The sequence below is a fragment of the Semicossyphus pulcher genome, unplaced genomic scaffold (assembly GCF_022749685.1).
Source record: "Semicossyphus pulcher isolate SPU_LCO1_2020_fin unplaced genomic scaffold, fSemPul1.0.p SCAF_8, whole genome shotgun sequence".
In the NCBI taxonomy this organism is placed as follows: Eukaryota; Metazoa; Chordata; class Actinopteri; order Labriformes; family Labridae; genus Semicossyphus; species Semicossyphus pulcher.
The window spans coordinates 2,927,300-2,945,337 of NW_027211759.1; the positions used below are offsets into that span (position 1 = coordinate 2,927,300).

Consider the following 18,038-nt stretch of genomic DNA (forward strand, 5'->3'; position numbering starts at 1 on the left):
ACACACCAGCACTGTATCAAAAACCTGGTAACAACCTTGACATTTTGACTCGGCACAGGAGCTGTTTGAGGAGGTACTCTGGGTGGTTTGTCGTGTTGCTTAAAGAGAACTTCTTTCTTTATTATAACCTGTACAGCTGCAACATCTAACGCAGAGTCTCAACTTTTTTGTGACAGTTTTTTAGTGCTTATTCAAAGAAAAAGGTCACCTGGGTTCAGACCTTTAAAGGGCCAGTTCGCCGACTTTAAACCTCAGTCCTATCATGCTGTAATGGGGAGCTGATGCCGTTATGGTCCACCAGTATATTCTCGTCGCCCTGCAGTGAAACGGTACTATTTCACTCCAGCGTCTCTCGCTGGGTCGTTCCTTTCAGAGGGAGCGGCGCAATGCATGCTGGGTGTTGTAGGAATGTAGAATGTGCGAAAGCACGAGCTGTTTGTACAACTTTCTCCACAGCTATGGCTCCAATTTCAAATATTATTTCTTCTATTGATTACAGAGAACACCAGCTTTGACTGAACTGCTCCTTTAAACCCGCCAACTCCATTGAATATATTAACACGTGTGACATTGTGATGCTGGACCAACAATGGGCTGACCAGTGCAATAAGCGGGGCTGTTGTTAAGTGTTTCAAAACTCTAAATGATGTTAGCATGCGGCGGATAAGTCAGGGTAATGATTGGTTTGGAGAAAATAATGCCACTCCTCTTTGGAAATCGTTTAGATTGTAGGCAATGCAAGACTGCTGCACGGTGCGGCAGTGGTTAGCGCTCACAGCTAGAAGGTTCCCGGTTCAAACCCCAGTTCAGATGTAGTGGGCCTTTCTGTGTGGAGTCTGCATGTTCCCGCCGTGCATGCGTGGGCTCCCTCCGGGTACTCCGGCTTCCTCCCACAGTCCAAAGACATGCTCGTTACGTTCACTGGTGACTCTAAATTGCCCGTAGGTGTGAATGTGAAAGGTTGTCTGTTTGTGTCAGCCCTGTGATTGACTAGTGACATGTCCAGGTGTAAACCCGCCTCACGCCCAGCTGGGATAGCCTCCAGCCCCCCCGCGACTCTGGACAGGATAAGCGGTGTAGATGATGGATGGATGGACGGATGGATGGATGGATGGATGGATGGACGGATGGATGGATGGATGGATGGATGGATGGATGGATGGATGGATGGCAACGGAAAGAATAAAAAGACGTGAACAATCTTAGTGCTTCCTGCAGAGCTCTGATTGGCTCAGTTGTTTTCCCATGCAGGGAACCAGCCGTTAACGAGGACAACAGAGGACACGGAGCTGATCAGGGTGGTGATCCAGAATCACTGCGTCTGCACTGATCGGAAACTGAGCAGAAATACACCAAAGAAAACGTCTCGATGAGCTAACTCCACATTCAACATTCATATGTAGAATTTATAATATGAAGAGACTGAAGACGTGGTGCTACAATGCCTTGTGAATTATTCACACAGCCAAAGATATTTTTAGACTTTCCTCCTAAAGATCAGACAATCAGATCCCTCTCACATGTTTTATGAATCTGTCCCTAAACTGGGACCGGATGACGCGCAGCTGCAAACACAACAAGCCGAACAAAAGGAAGCATGTCAGGTTGCTCCTCCGCCTGGGTTAGTGCTGCATCAAACACACTGAGGTCATCAGTAAAGGCTCCCAGTTCCTTTAATTTAAAGTTAAATGCACTCAAAGAAATGACGAGAAGCTCCTGAATGACTAAAAGCCATTTTCTGAATTCTGCTCAGACAATTGAAACCTCCAAATGATCCAGAGAGCAGACAGGACCGCCCTGACCTCCTCCGCAGTCATTCAGACGCTGTGATGTTAAACTCTCGGCTTCATTCACATCCGCGACTTTTGACAGAAGTGAAGCTGGATGAGTCTGAAAGAGGAGTAAGTGGCTGGGAGGGAAGCGGCGGCGGCGGCTCGCTGTGACATTAAACAGTCACTCAGCCGGCTGCTGCTTCACCTCTTCCTGTGCGTCGCTGTGAGACGGCGAACGGCAGAACATCAGCGGGAAAATGATTCATCTAATGGAGGCCGAGAGCGCAGAGAGGGCGGTGAGAGGAGACGAGCAGGCACAAACATCATCGGACTCAAACATATCCAGCTTCTTTCCTCTGCTGATCGACACACATGTTTGATTTATGGCTCTAAATGCTCCTGCATTTATCAGAGAATATTTTAACTTCAATTCTACAGTCTGCAAACATCAGAAAGAAAGACAAATAGACTCAGGTAACCTTTGAGGATTATGTAAGTTTAGGTTTTACGTCTTCAGATGCAGAAACACTTTATAAATCACAGCCCAGCTAAGGCTGAAGTTTTGAAACTTGACGGTTCTAAATTATTTCTACATGACCTCAAATCTGCACCCACCTTCTTCAGGCCCCTTCTGTGACCCCTTCAGTTAAAATCAGAATATTTATTAACATGTCTCTCCCGTTTCTGACTACGCACCCTGACCCTGAACACGTTAAAGTAGAGGTCAGATTTCAGTGCTGTAAGGGAACATAAGCTGCTGTGGCACAAAGAGAAACATGCGTAGTGACAGATTAAAGGCACGGTTTCTATTGACTTTTTACTGTAACAGATGCATTAGTTCAACACGTTCATACGCACACAATCATTTTCAATAAAATACAAAATAGTTTTCATATTGCAGAGCGAGTTCGGCAAAAGAAGTGAAGAAAACCTCTCAGGAGTCACCGTCTCATTCGATCAGAAACAAACTGCACAAAGTTTATTCTAAGTAATGTTGTTGTTGTTGTTCATGCAATAAATCCTGTTAAAGCTCTTTGTGATGGAGCTATCCACACGCACATCACATCACTATGAAGGCAGTTATAAGGGCATTTGCATAGGCATGCAGAAATTGCCCTATTTCAGCGTTAGAGGTCAAAGGTCAAATTCTGCTGTCCTAAGCGTCATGAAAGTGTGACTGGCAGATAGATTATAATCTAAGCTTTACAATGATATATGACTTCAAGACAATTTGTTTCAAGGCCCCTTTCATGTGTAACGCCAGCTATTTGACTGAGTTTGTCCCACGCGCTGCCCCTACTGGCTGTTGGTTGAATGACTTTGAATGAATTAACTCATCCCGTTGTCTCGTTCAGGTGTTGGGGATCCACCTGATCAGGAGGTGGTGAAGAGTTCTCTCTTCATGGCTTCACAGCAGCCGCAGGAGCAGCTGGATGAGATTCATTTGGTTTTTGCCTTTTAGTATTCTTTGTTCATGTTCTGATCCGGTAGTCCAGTTTTGTGTTTTTCGTGGCCCACAAAAAGGGAGGATGCATTTATCGGCTGCATCTCGAAATGGGACAACCTTCAACGCGCCGCTGCGACGCAATCAAAAATCAAATACATCCTTCAAAGGATGCAGCCCCTGAATTGGGACACAGCTGAGTGTCAGCACTGTGACTGACTGCCGATCAGTCCAGGTGTACGACAGCAGGGACAGGCTCCTGTCGCCCCCGCGGTCCTGAGGAGGATAAGCAGTATAGTAATGGATGGATCTTTATATTATGTATAAATAACAAATATTAAATATAAAGAGTGCTTTAAGGTTATTCTTTGACTCAACACACGAACAACACATGTTCTGACTGAAACACGTGGCGAGCGTCAGTCTGCTGAGAGGGTTGGTAACGGCGCCTCATGAGAGCGATAGACCCGCGGAGCGTGAACCAACAGCAGATGGAGAGGAAACTGCTGCGGAGCCACGAGAGCAACGACGTGGAACAGAAATAACTGGAAGCTTCAGAGTCTCAACAAGCTGATCAAAGAGAAACAGGAGAAAAGTGCCGCTCTGGTGTCACAGAAATCAGCAGAGACGTTTGGAATCAGCGGGAGGCGGCGCGCGGAGAGGGTCGTCTTTACGGTGATGGATGGAAACGGGCAAACGTTAAGTGGATGAAGAGGGAGGTGACAGATGCAGCCGCCACCAGAGGAGCCTGCTAACAGCGGCTGATCTGCCTCTCTGCATCACTCAACACAAACTGTTCACCACTGCAGAGGCATTACAACAGCTCCTGGAAGGACGCCCGTTTCATGATCACGCCAGAAACTAGGAGACAGATTTTAGGAGTAACTAGAGAGATGAAGCCGTGACTGTGTGATGAGGCCGCTTTCAGGTGTTCATGTTTTATTCTCCGTTCAGCTCTTAACCCGAGTAACACACTCTGAAAAGAAAAAGAAGAGAGCTCATAAATGTCTGTATCAGTTTTAAGAAAGCGCGCAGGATAAAGAAGATTTAAAAGCTGCTCACGAGGACGTTTTTAGGGGTGAAGAGAGCAAAGAAGGTCGCTATGTTTGATGCTAACTGACAGAAACGGTAGAACATAAATGAGACGGTGCCTTCCTCTCTCTGTAAAGTCTCCAGGTGCATCAGCTTTACTGAGCTGTTTGCCGTCTTGGGCGAAACGAAAAGGTTTTGTATCTCAGTGGGAATATTTCAGGTAAAATACACATTCAAAGATAAAAAGAAAACTGGCAGCGACAGTCAAGGCTGTAAACGCTGCCAAAGTTGCATCTAATCACTGACTTGGGAGGGATGAAGACTTTGCAAACAAATGATTTTTATTTCTGAGTAAATAAGAAATACAACAAACAAACTGGGTGAATCATTGTTATCAGAACTGCTTCAGTGATGGTCGAATGCCCTGCAGAGCACAAAGGTCACAGGGTTACAACAGAAATGAAGCTCAGCCTAAGTTCAAGCAGGAAGACGGTTTCACACTCATTCACTCAGTCTCATCTTTGTCCTTCCTGTCGGGTGATCAGCTGATTATGGGCGTGACCATTTTAAGTACTAAACCAGTCAGATGAAGCCTCAGCGTCTGTTGACCAATCATCCCGCTGCTGTCACAGTTTAAAGCTGTTCTCCTCTCTTCTGCAGACGTTTCAGCTCCTCCCCCCCGTCCACCTTCAAATCCATCTCATCAGTGTCCACGTCCAGCTCCTCAGCTCACCAGGGCCGTCAAAGGATATCCTAAATTTAAATATATAACCGAGTTGTAAGAAAAGATCGGATAGTGAATGTGAAGAAAAATCAGCACTTCTGTGGCTGTCTCACAAACTCTTGCGTGTTCTCGTATGTTCTCTTGGTTCCGGAGCATCTTTAAAAGCATCACATCACTTTACGGTTAATAATGAACTTCAGCCACCGTGTGGTAATGATGGCGGCGAATTCAAATCCCAGCTCGACCGGAGTGAGAGAGAGATTCTCACCCCCAGCAGAAGAGACTGGTCGGCTATAGGTACAGTTGTTTTGGGTTGTTGTGAACCTGAACCTGAACCTACATGTTTATGTTTAAATCACAGCACAGCTGAATGTCCGTTCTACCTAATCATCAGATCTGTTTATTTTGTGTAGGAAGCCTATGTAGATCTTTGAAAGGACATGTTCATGTCTCGCAAGTTTGTCTCTCGTTGTTTTGTGTGGAAACAGAATTTATGGCTTTAATTCTATTTGTTAACATTTTAAATAATTATGGTTTTCTTCACAATTCGTTGCACGTTTCTACTTTTAGTTTAAATTATCTCAACAAATGGTCGTGTAACTTCAGAGCAGAACAACATCAGGGTGTATTCTTCTTCTCTCCTGCGATCACATCAGTGTTAAACAAACAAGGTGTTGAAGTTTCCAGAGGAACCCCTGTGATTAACTTCCTTCTGTACATTTGTTTAGCCATCAGACTGTGAGTTCTTCACCCCTCAGACCACTGAGCCTCGAGAAGCTAGCTTGATCCTTCTTGTTAACCCTCGGAGAATGACACCGTAGCTTCTTTCATCTTGGTTGTGTTTTGCCCGTTGTTGCTTTATCTCAATTAGCATAGCACTTTTGGTTAACCCTTTGTTTTCTGTTACCCACGATATATATTCTGACTACAGCTGACTCTAGGCAGAGAGGTTTTCTACAACGTGCTGTGATGATCTCTCTCTACTGCGCAGTGAATAAAACTCATCTGAACCAAACACTGAATCGGACCTGAAGATTATTAATTTCTTCTACAGTTGGTATGTCGTCTTGTGGACACACTGCACAACAATAGCTATTAAACTGTTTTGTTTTTTAGAGGGAATAATCAAACGCCATCTTTGGCGTATTTTGACAGCATTAAAGCTCATCCTGCATCCTTTCTTCACCGCCACCTTCGAGTACATGATGACATCACAATGAGGACTAATCGCCAAAGACATTTCTCATATCCAAACTTGTAAAAAGTAATCACTCATCACTCTGCACCACTACATGTTACTTTGTGGTAGAAACGCTGCTTCACTTCTGAAGAGGACCCGACAAAGCTTCTCCTTCTTTCAAATGAAGCCTTCACTGACAGCAATGATTACAGACACATGTCTGGATGAGCAGAAGCTCTGTGTGTCCAAAGTGCAGTGAGATGACTAAAGTGAGTCCACGCTGACAGCAGACGTGTCTCTGCAGGATCAGCAGTGTTAAAGTCTGCTGTCCCCCTGTTGGGTTTCGTCCCTGTTATTTACGCACACATTATGTTCCTCGGAGTAAAACGCTGAATGAAGTTAATGGTCAGACTTCACAAAAACAACAATCAGCTTTATTGTGTTCAAAGAGCAGAATGACAGCGTAGTGACCAAACAGAGAGATATTCATTAGTCTGTCATCACGCCATTGTTGCTTCCTCCAGCCCGTCTCCGCCGTCAGCACACAGAGGAATGATGATGATTTAACAACGGTGACTGGCATGAAGACGGACTAATGGAGGAGCCAGCGCCTCATTAACCAGCACAGATTATTTTCCCATGCCGGGATGATTACTGCTCTCGCTTCCTCTGATTGTTTTCTATCCGAGCTGAAGCGGGCCGCACGTGAACGCAGCTCTGATGTTTCCTTAGTTTAAATGTGTTGAGTTTAGAGCGTCGCCGTCTACATCACTGAGCTCTGCTGTTATCTTCAAGCTTTGTGTCACATGTATTAAAGCCTGAGCTGCTACACACACACACACACACACACACACACACACACACACAGTGTTGAAGTTTCTATGTAACGTTACTCAAACAGGTGGAAGAAGTGAATTTGTCGGGGACTATTTTCAGAGACGAATTAATCCACATTTAACGCTCTACAGAGTATCAACAGCTGCACGGCTTATTATGCAGGACTGAATGACAATTAACTACAGTGTGGTGCAGGTGCTCTGTATGGTGTGTGTGTGTGTGTGTGTGTGTGTAAAGGTCACTCCCTCCTTAGCAGCTCTGAGCATCCTGTCAGGCAGCTGGAGGCTCTAACCCCCCGTCCAGACGCTCTCAGAGCCTGCATCGATAACTCCCCCGCCCCGCACTGTACGCCGTGCTCACCTGAGAGCATCCGTATTTAAACAGGAGAAACTCTGATCTGATCACCTAAGATCTGGGAGCATTGGAACAGACACTTTTAAACGTATAAATGCTCTTCAATCTCTGCTTCTGATCGCACACAATATTTGGTATTACACCGATTCCTAACAGGAAGTGATGCGAATGAGCGAGCCAGTAAACAACAGAACATGACCACTAACTGGGTGCCAGTGTCAGTGAGCAAGCTCAGCAGGGTGTCACTTGTTTAAACGCCACTTTTACAGCTTCTATTGTTGCTGTTTTTTGTCAAATTGTAATTAGAAGTGGAGCAGTGACATGTGATTCCAACAAAAAATCCCCTCGCTGCTCTGTGACGCCGACATGTTTCTGCTCAGGCTGGAGGAGGAGGACGGTTTAAAGATCGGGAAAATGTGTCATTTTCACATTTGTAAAAAATAAAAGTGAAAATATAAGCGTATAAACTTGACACAAGGAAAATTATTTCCAAACTATAGCGGGGCTTCCAGAAGCAGAAAGCGAACAATATACATCAAATTAAAGTGGGAAAAAGAACTGAACAGAAATATCACAGGAGGATTGGATCCAATGTGGGCCACACAAACTTCATCCACGAGCTCCAACACGTGGAGACACCTCATCAGTCACAACAAGAATGCTGGAGACACATGGACGCCAATCACTCCCATATTTCTGAGTGATTGTGGATGTGATGAACATTCTGGATCAACATATGTTTAGTCCTGAGACAGATTTTGACTGATGGAAACTCATTATGAAGTAAAAGTCCTTTATCTTTGTTTAATGACAGGATGTTATTATAAAACTGTTATCTGTGTAAAATGTTGTTTACTGCTCGTACAAAATCGATTACAAGGAAACATTAAGTCTGGAAGGCCTGCCTGTAGGGAGCTGCAGTAATCAATGTGTGATATCACGAGAGCGTGTAGCAGCAGGTGTGTTGCATGCTCTGAAAGGTAGGGTCTGATCTTCCTGATGTTGTACAGGGCAAATAGACATGACCGAGCATTCAAGGCCACGTGAACCTGAAAGGTTAGCTGGTCTTCACGCTTCATGGAGAGATCATATCGTGCATCTCTACACCAAACCTGCAACTGGATGGAAATAGTTAAAGAAATCTTTGTAACGGAGAGGATGACTTTCTCTCTGAGACTTAGACGCACTTTGTCTCAAGTTAAGGAGTTATTTTTTATTCTCTTGTTTTTTGTCTTTTTTAAAAAAGTGGAAATAAAGACTTGATGAAACGACACTTTGTAGTCCACAGGTGTGCAAGTAACTCTAAATATAAATGTAGTTATCGAAGGCTCTTTTTCTATCACAGAGACATGAAGAGACAAAGTGTTACATCTGCTGTGCTCCTCAGATGCTGCTCGTTCACTCTGTGCAGCAGGTGTTGAGCTCACCTGTGCCACCTTGATAGTCTTTGGATTTAAAGGACAGACCCGCCTCTTTTATATTTGATTGATTTGATAGAAGCTTGTTTTGCCCTAGTTTGTTAATTACTTCATTATTCAATTATTTTTGCTTGTTTTACGTAAACAATGTTTAAGGAAGCTTCATTATTGAAACAAAAAAGAAGGCATGGCAAAATAATCATTCTTCACTTCATTAAAGTTTCAAACTGCACACGTCCAAAAAGAAAGTCCACAGTGGGGACTTTGTCTGGGACGACGGCTCATTGCTGCAATCTGTAAAAAATAAACAGTGGACTGAAAACACTAACCCTTCTGCTGCATTTGGAGGGAACTTGTTTTGGACACTAAACAGAGACCTCTGATGCCCTGACATACAAACAGTGCTGTCTGGCCCACAGGGAAGAGATCAAACTTCTGTCAGCCTGATGCACCAACAACAAGCCGTGCTGAAAGATCAGCGACACAAGAGCAGAGCATTGATTTGAGGAGGCAGGGAGGAAAACATCACCGACCCTCCACATCAGTGGACTGCTGTGTGGAGGCTCCGCATCTCTGAGGACCTCTCATGGAACCACCACACATCCTCCATCATCAACAAAGCACATCACTGCCTGCACTCTCTAAACCGGACTGAAGCAGGTTCAATCAACCACAGGTTTCTCCCCCTGTGTTCACCTGGTTTATGGATCGTTGGACATTTAAGTTTCCAACCATGAAGGTGCCCTAAAGTTGGAACAGCCAATCAGGAAAGTTTGAGAACATAGTGTTACCAGACTTAATGATTACTACATTTGCACATTTAGCAGAAAAATGGCGAGTGAAAGTAAATGCTGAATTGCCAAAAACTTTATATTTATTCATGTTGTGCGTCTCCATTTTTGGCTCAATTGTTAATTGCAATATGGTATTGGGTTGTAGCCATGACTTGCTCTCCAAATCGAGTGTCACACATAAAAAAGCAGCATCCATCGCTTTAACATTTAGGCTTAAAGCTTGTGAACACTCCAAAGTCCAACCTAGAGAGAAGGGACAATCTGAGGAACACTTGAGAGCAGGATCGCTTCCTCCTAACCCGCACAGTGAGAGGACACTAACCAACCAGGCTGAGGCCTTTGATTTGATTTGCAGATATGAAGCAAAGCACACGAAATCATCGACATCACAGCTGCTCGAGATCGATATCCAATCAACCGTGCAGCCCTGTGCATGCATATCAGGTTTTTGCATGTGAAACTAATGGAAATGAAACTATATTAGCTTAAAGACTGAGGTTTGGCTCGCTGAACTAAAACACTATAATGGGCGACGCAGCCCTCCCTCTGCTGCGCTCTGGATTCTATAGGCTCTCCTCCATTTGGCCTGGCGACACAAATGTCAGCCATTATTACTAATGAATCGATCAGCAGGAGACTTCCTCCCTCCCTGCTGCTCGAATTAATTGGGGCTTTAAAATTTCACTAAATTATTTACACGCCAGCAGAGCGCCGGGCTGGGAGTCAGGAGATTAAAGACACAGAGTGTTTGCAGCCCTCAGAGAGGCGGTTCAGCCGCCGAAGGGGGAGGAGGGAGAGCATCAGATGGGCACATCACAAAATGTTATCGCGGTCACACGGTCCAAATGTTTTGTTAGAGTTACAGCAATAAAAATATTTGCATACATGTATGAGAAAAGAATCAAGTCACTTTTTCTCATTCATTTAACAAACTGAATGCAAAACCAACAGTTAAAGACACAAATCATTTAATGTCACTATTGCAGTGAATAGTTGGGATCTTTGCCTGACAAATGAGTGTAATGATTAATTAGTTATCACAATTGTTGCATGCAGTATCTGTCAAACTGATTGTGTAGACGGATGGATGGATGGATGGATGGATGGATGAATACTTTATTTATCCTTAACAGGAAATTAACATAAAAAAAACTTTTAGCCAACATATACGTTTTTCTGGCACTATTTTCTCTCTTGAACAATTCAGTATCACTACGCCTGCAGCAGGCCGGTCTCTCAGGTAAGCCGACCAGCAGCTGTTTCACGGTGATTCTGATTCATTCACGTCATCGCTGAAGTAAACATGTCGGACTATGAAAGTGATGAAGACGATTTACCTTTAACAACGGATCCAACGGGACATCTGTATGAACCTGAATATACGGATGCTGAACTTCGTCAGATGGACGTAGAACGGGCAGAGACAGAAAGGAGAGAGACAGAAGCTGTGCAAGCAGACGAGGGGCCCGCAGCTGCTGAAACGAGAGCTGCATGAAAACTGGTGGTGCACCTGTGGGAAGTGCCAGCCAATGCTCACCGAGTTGGAGAGCTACTGCTGTCGGGAATGGGAGCTGGTCATGCCGCAGTTGCAAAATCTCTCACTCTCAGAGGAAGCCAGTGCATCTGTTTCTACCTGTATTTCCTCTGTGACAACAAACGTCCTCCGCCAAGGCACCGATTCCAGCGTGTTCTCTTAGAAACAGCTGATGGATCACGTCACCTGAGAGACCGGCCTGCCGCAGGCGTAGTGATACTGGATTGTTCAAGAGAGAAAATAGTGCCAAAAAAACGGCGCAGTATATGAAATCCGCAGACGGTGATTTTGTGTTGGAAATGGATCACCTTTGCCTCCGTGTTGTTTTTGTAGGGTCAAACTTTTTGGTTTCATGACCCTGGCATCTCACCGGAACTACTTACTCTACGTTCGGAACCGGACAGAAGTGCGACCACGGGACTCAGTGAGTACGCTAATGGCTTTGCTACGCTACACTACTGGCAAGTATTTCATACAACTGCGGGTCAAAAAATCCGAACTATCCCTTTAATCTTTCTATCTCCATAAAAAGTACAGTATATGTTCGGGGTGGGACAAAATATCGATACGGCAACATATTGTCGTTATCGCAGAAGCGCAGTATCGCGATATTATCGTTATCGTGGGCCGCGTATCGTGTATTGTATCGTGAATTACCCTGCGATTCCCAACCCTACCTTGCATTACAAACTTTGACTGACGTGAGGCGTTCAAGGTTTGTTTAGTTTCCCGGGTGTTTCTGTATTATTCAGTGACTTAGTTAAGTATACAGTTGATACTGTATCAGAGTTGGAAGTGAATTAAAAGTTGAGGAGGAAATAAGAAGAGCCGATTTTGCTGTTAAAGTATGTATGAAGTCTGTAATAACAGCTTTTAAATTAAACACATCGCTGTAGTTGTGTTGAGAATAAAGACACAAGAGTACACATCAATCTCGCTGGCAGCTGTGTTGAACCAATCATATTGCTTTGCTGATGTATACATTTAATCCCACGTGTATTTATGATTCAACTCTTCTGTCACAGCATTATTAAAGGTTTCCTATAAGCGCTCCACCGTCAGCTGTAGCCTGCTGGGAGCTGTGGATTATCTCTGCTCATGCATTAAACATGTTTCAGCTCGATATTAAAACGCCTGCTTCCACTCACAGCCTGAACATTTCATACATCAGCACAAAAGTTTACAATTCAGTGGTGGAACATAACTATATTTTTCACAAGACGTCTCTGTGCGACAACAAAGACTGTAAGTTTATTGCAATGATGGACAAAAACAAAAAGGGATGAAGTCTCTTTAAAAACGTTTTGTAGATTGTGAGAAGTATGACCAGTGATTTTATTAGGTGATCAAAATTAAGCCTTTAACATGTGTCACTTTGAGTTTTGCAAAGATGTTTAATGTTTCAAGACAACGAACTAACGCCGGGGACACACAGGACGAGGAAGCGCTGCAAAGCGCTGTGCGCCGGATTCTCTCGTTTCATGTGTGACTTCCTGCCAGGATTGAGAAAAAATTAAAAAATTTCATAAGGCAGAGCTGAAGTTTGCTTTGCTGCATGATGTTATTTTTAACCAAAGGAAAAGAAGTTGTGCGAGAACCATGTGGTAACAAAGATAGAAAAAAGGAAAGGACCGAGGTAAGATCCCTGGGGTACTCCAGGAATACTCAAATCAGTGTTTAGTTTGTCTGTTTAAGGTTCCTGTAGAGAGCACACAGCAGGTTTGGAAAACCTCATTCTTATTATCCTCATGAGATAATACTAACTAAGATAATAAAAACAGATTCAGGTATATCGTATTTTTTTTCTGCCAAAAACTTTTAACAATGGATCTCAAAATCCAACAAATGGGTCGATTAAGAAATTGAAATTAAATCAAGAGATCAACAGCATCAAAAGTCGCAGAAACAAAGTCGATGTCAGCTGCTAAAACGAGATCATCGAGGACTGTGGGAAGTGCTTTCTCTGTGACGACTTCAAAGCCTTATTCTAATTCATAAAAGAGGCACTGGCACCGTATATATGTATGTAGATATATATACCAATAACTAGGATAGAGACCAACATCCTTTATTCTTATGTACAAAAGCAAATTCAGTCATGTTCATTTATCAGGTAGGACTGGGTGATAGGGTCGAAATCATTATCCCAGTTTGAATCTCCATATTGGCAGATATTATTATTTATCATGGCATAATAAATCTGTGAAAAAGCACAATAATCAAACAGATGTTCCCAACATGAAACCGTTTCACAACAGAAAACTAAATTAATAATATTCTTTCACTGGAAGATACTTATGATAAACAATTTTCTGTAACCAACTAGATGAAAGAAAAGCTTTACTGACTGACTGTGATGAAACAAAGAAGACAGTATGACTGTGATTATGCAAACAACGCTCAGACAATTAAACACTTCAAATGTCATCATCAGTTTGACTGCGACTGCAGGGAAAAGGAAACAACGGTCGATAACTGAAAACAGAGACGAACATGAAAAGCCAGACGGAAAACTGCGAGATGTAGAAACGTTTCTCTGCAGGGCTCAGTTTTATCTCCTGCTTCAGGTTCTGTCTGAGGAACTCAGCCAACAGGTTGTGTTTAGAGCAGACGGAGGTGAATACACAGTTTGTGTCACTTGTGCAAGTTTGACAGGAGATCATTTGTGTCTGTGTCTCTTATTATCCCCAAAAACCGAACACTGTCATGTCTGGGTTCATAACACCAACCAGATTTTCTCCCAAGACCTGTCTCGATAAACTTTCCTGCTGTGACCAGCTACTTTAGATCAGCAGATCAGTGCCCAGTTTATAAGCTGTTAGCTAGGTCAGGCTCAGCCAACCAACCAACTACTGCTGTTCTGTTTCAGCTGCGAAGCTCCCGTCCATCTGTATTGGCTAATTGGCAGTTTAAATGTATCCTGCAAATCACAGCTAAGTCTTTTTAAAGCTGATGCCCAAGTAACTTCATGATGTGTCAGCAAACAACTCAAAATGCTTCTGAATGGAGTTTGGATTGATTTCTGATTAGTGTTGTTCCACTACTGTTTCCAGTGTCTGTATCAGCCTCGGATACTGCCTAAAATGTGATATCATAAATTATCTTGTGACAATAATAAACAACGTGTTACTGGCAGAGAGTTAAATGGGAAATCTTAACCAGTAATATGTATTTTTAATCGCCCTTGTGTCGGCCAACATTCAAGGCTAGGTGTTGGAAACAGCACCGGAAGGAAAAGATGGTATGAGAGCATCTCTGTTTCTGATGCAGCTGCAGGACGTCACAAGAATCTCAGCGCTTAAAGGCTTTCACGACGGTGCAACGCAAATTTGTCCTCAGCGTTGAAAAAGGTAAGTCTCAAAAACACCAAACGATGCCGTGTAACGCACAAAGAATTCGCCCCCAGAGCGAGCAGGTTTTCTTTTTGAGGTATCTGTAGGAGTTGAAGTGTGGAAGCTCCATTTGGTCTGATTAAACAGAGAGAAACCTCGACTCCAACCTCCCACAGCGGAGCTTTTATTGAGGCCATGTGTCATATTGTCAAGCCTGTAACCGATCATCTACCAACTGATCTGACAGAGTTTATTCTGAAATCCAATTACTTCATGTACAATAAAAACCTGATGATGTGCAGATTGAAGTAACAAGCGTGGGCTTCTCCTCTGCCTCGAGCGGAGCGGCACAATCTTTTTAACAGCGGTCCCATTTCTCCTCTCAGATTGCAAACGTCACAGATGAACCGTGAAGTAGTGGAGTTATAAAAGTCATCAGTCGGTGAGGGGAGCTAAAATCACCAAAGAGGAGAGTCAGAGGCGTAACGAACAGCTGTTTGCTCCGCATGGAGGTGACGGCTCAGACTCGTCAGGAGCACCTGGGAGGCTCGGTGCAGCTTTGACGGGAAATGTTCTGAGTGATCGTTCTGCTTTGTGTCTGATCGGACAGGTGAAGCAGGAAATCGAGAGCACAGGGCTGAAACGCTGCTTTGACCCGGCGCTCTGAAGGAGAAGGAACCCCCGCTGTGTGACTTCAAGCCCATTCGGACTCACCGAAGCGAGAACAAACAGACGAGGAGGAAACAACGGAGGGAGAAAAATAAAGACAGGAAGTACAGGGAGCGCGATGATGGAGGGAAACAACAGAGCACCAGCTCCAGGTTGTTGTTTTGAGGGGAAATTTTCCAACTTTTGGACGACCGTGACTACCGAGACGAAAGCTAAAAGCACCAATTTCCCAAAGCAAAGCCTCCGGAAACTTCTATTGGGACTCTGGGCTTTGAAGAGAGACGAGGCCCCCAGCCAAAGGGCACGCTGAGTCACTGATTGCTGTGAATGTGTCATTCACAGTCAACAGATCTCAGCCCACTTGAACCCTTTAACAGACTTTGGACTTCGACATCACTCCAGAAGAATGCTGTCCATCTCCACAGTCGAGTTCAGCCACTTGTAGAATCAATGCCAAGGAGCATTGGAGCTGTCCTTGCAGCATGAGGAGGCCCTTTGTCACATGTGAGTAAAATAATACAGGGGTAAATGTTTTCAGTCATATTGCCCAGTCCAGTGAGGCCAAAGAAACCTCCTCCTGATCTTCACCAGACCACCATTGTGATTCCTCATTCCTTAGATCAGACCCGCTGCCAGTCGGGCCTGCTGTCTGGTTCTCTGTTTTTGGTGTTGGTGTGTCTTTCTTTGTCCCTGCAGGTCATTGGTGGGTGGTGCTGCGAGACCTGGCCAGTCTCGCAGGGGTATAAGACCATGCAGTCAATCTGTGCGCTCCCTCTCATCCTCTGCTCAGTTCTACCGCGCTCAGCTCAGCAGGGTTGGGTTGGGTTCACCCACAGCTCCTCGTGGTGCATTTCTGGTCCTTTATTTTACGGTTGAGAGGCATTGTTTTTTTGTGCTTATGTAATTAAACATTTTAATCCTTTAGTTAAACCGTGCATTCCCGTGTATTTGTCATGTCTCTGAGCCGGGTCATGACAGGCCTGAGAGTAAAGAGATAATCGGTGAAGCATCCGCTGAGGCCCGAATGGACTCAGAGGTCAGGTGTAGGGCGATAGGACTCCCAAAGGTCACAGTGGCCTCCTGACGCTGTAAGTCGTAAATCGACTGATGGAGATATTCACTATCTGCTAGCTGGCCTTCAATTCTCCAGAGTGGCTTCAGCCTCACATTACTTCTAGGCACATGTTCCCGTCTCTCTGCACACCTGAGACCATCTGTCTTATTGAGCTGCAGGTAAGGTAAGACATTGTAATCGCTAGGCCGGTCCTTATATGGTAGATCGGACGGGTTAAATACCGAGCATGAGGAACGGTCTGTTAGAATTGACCTGGCATTACACTGCACCTCCAAGTGTATCGTTTCTGTCACTTCTCCTTGATCAAGTTATATAAACTCTTCAGCTTCAGCCATCGGACTCTTCTTCCACTTCTAGGTTGTCAAGCTTCTCGAATGTCATCGACAACCACGAGTGAAGAGAAATCTCTGCAATGACTAAGAGTCTGTGTAAAGTATCCAGAGACATTTCAGCCTTCAGCACACGCAGACCCTCCCTCTTCTATTAAACATGAGAGAAACAAATGAGTCGACAGAGGAGGCAATAAAAACTGTGAGCAGAGTTAAATGAAATGCCGGGAATGATTTGCAGCTTCAGTCTGATCCAGGCTCCATTTGTGTTTTTATCATTCGACATTCTGCTGGAGGAAAACAAACAGACACGAAGCTGAAGGAAAACTCTGGGAACAAAGTAAACTTTGGTTCATCTGCAGGAGGAGGAGATCACTGGCTACCTCAGGAAGCTGAAAGATTACACAGAAATCTGCAGCAAAGATGAGAAAGCAAAGCTTGTTGTGGAGACAGTGTGACTGAGCGGATGCTGTCCGAGCGGCTGAACCTGAAAGAGTCGATCAAGGTGTCTGCTAGCACAACTTCCCGATTCCATTCAAACAGGAGAGAAGGAGCGGGACACGATTTCGTCCTGTGATATTTAATCTTTATCAGTCAGTTGGTTTTAATGCAAAAAAATCAAAGTTTGAGTGTGTTGAACTTTTGAACCCCGTCTTCTTTGGCTTCTTTGATGGTGTTCAGATCACACAGCAAACATCCCCCGGTGAGAAAACATATTTATCAAACCAGCACCAAAGTGAAAGTTGGAGGAGCAAATTCAGCAGACAAGGTCAGAAGTGATGTGCTGAACGATAAGCAGTCGACGTGTGATGCAAACACGGAGTGGAAGCAGAAAGTTTCAACCCAGCTGGACAGCTGGAAGTCTGACAGGAAGCCAGTGATGTTTAAACTCAATGATCAAAGACGCTATTATTCTAAATGTATTCAGATATTGTAAAGAATGCTTCCTCAGTCTTTATGTAACCATGTAAATCTGTGATAGCAGTGGTGAGATTGGATTCTGTCTTAAAGGGAAGTCTTCATGTTTCGAGTGGATGTCCAATCGTTGAGGGCTTGTGTTGCCAGTTAGAGCAATCAATCCCTCAGAGTGCGATTCTGACAGAGATGAGTTTGGAGGGAAACATGAAGCTGAGATATGGCCACCGCCGTGTTGGTAACGATGCTTTGTAGCTAGTTTGCAAAGGCGGAAACTAAAAGCTGAAGTAGTTTGTGGTTCTTCCGCACCATAAAAGTACCAAGAATACAACAGCGACCCTGTGCGCCGAAGAGACACGGAGAACACACAGAGAGAACACTGACAACAACTCAGACCATAGCTGATTATTCGTATGTAGATGTGTTCAGGGTTGGACCCAATTATATGACATTATATGAGTTACAACTTCCTGTTTTACGGCAAAAGGTTTTATTTGGGAATACATCCACGGCCACATCATTCATCGAAGTGCACATCAGTCATGGGAGGAGCTGGTTTGGCACCGCAGCCTGTGTTTTTTTTCTTTCTGTAAACTTTCGTCATTATTATAATTTACTTTTGAGCTCAT

General features: G+C 44.2%; 1 protein-coding gene across 6 annotated transcripts in view; it reads right to left on the minus strand.

Moving 5' to 3' along the window:
• The window catches only part of cadps2 (Ca++-dependent secretion activator 2), a 190,534-nt gene that overhangs the window by 116,779 nt on the left and 55,717 nt on the right, over positions 1-18,038 (minus strand). The window lies entirely within an intron of this gene.